Source organism: Stereum hirsutum (genome assembly GCF_000264905.1).
Source record: "Stereum hirsutum FP-91666 SS1 unplaced genomic scaffold STEHIscaffold_6, whole genome shotgun sequence".
Lineage (NCBI taxonomy): Eukaryota > Fungi > Basidiomycota > Agaricomycetes > Russulales > Stereaceae > Stereum > Stereum hirsutum.
The window spans coordinates 1,334,458-1,335,046 of record NW_006763136.1 but is presented as its reverse complement, the minus strand read 5'-3'; positions in this window follow the sequence as shown (position 1 = coordinate 1,335,046).

Here is a 589-nt window from a genome sequence, read left to right as displayed (position 1 = left end):
ATTCTCAAGCAGTAACTGCACAATGGCTTGGTGACCATTCGCTGATGCAGTGTGGATGGCACTCCCACCAGCCTCGTCTTGTGCATTCACATTGGCCCCATTTTCAAGCAGCAGCTGCACAATGGCTTGGTGACCCATCACTGATGCAGTGTGGATGGCACTCATACCAGCCTTATCTTGTGCATTTGCGTCAGCCCCATTCTCAAGCAGTAACTGCACAATGGCTTGGTGACCGTTCGCTGATGCAGTGTGGATGGCACTCCCACCAGCCTTATCTTGTGCATTTGCGTCAGCCCCATTCTCAAGCAGTAACTGCACAATGGCTTGGTGACCATTCGCTGATGCAGTGTGGATGGCACTCCCACCAGCCTCGTCTTGTGCATTCACATTGGCCCCATTTTCAAGCAGCAGCTGCACAATGGCTTGGTGACCCATCACTGATGCAGTGTGGATGGCACTCATACCAGCCTTATCTTGTGCATTTGCGTCAGCCCCATTCTCAAGCAGTAACTGCACAATGGCTTGGGGACCGTTTCGCTGATGCAGGGTGGGATGGCACTCCCACCAGCCTTATCTTGTGCATTTTGCG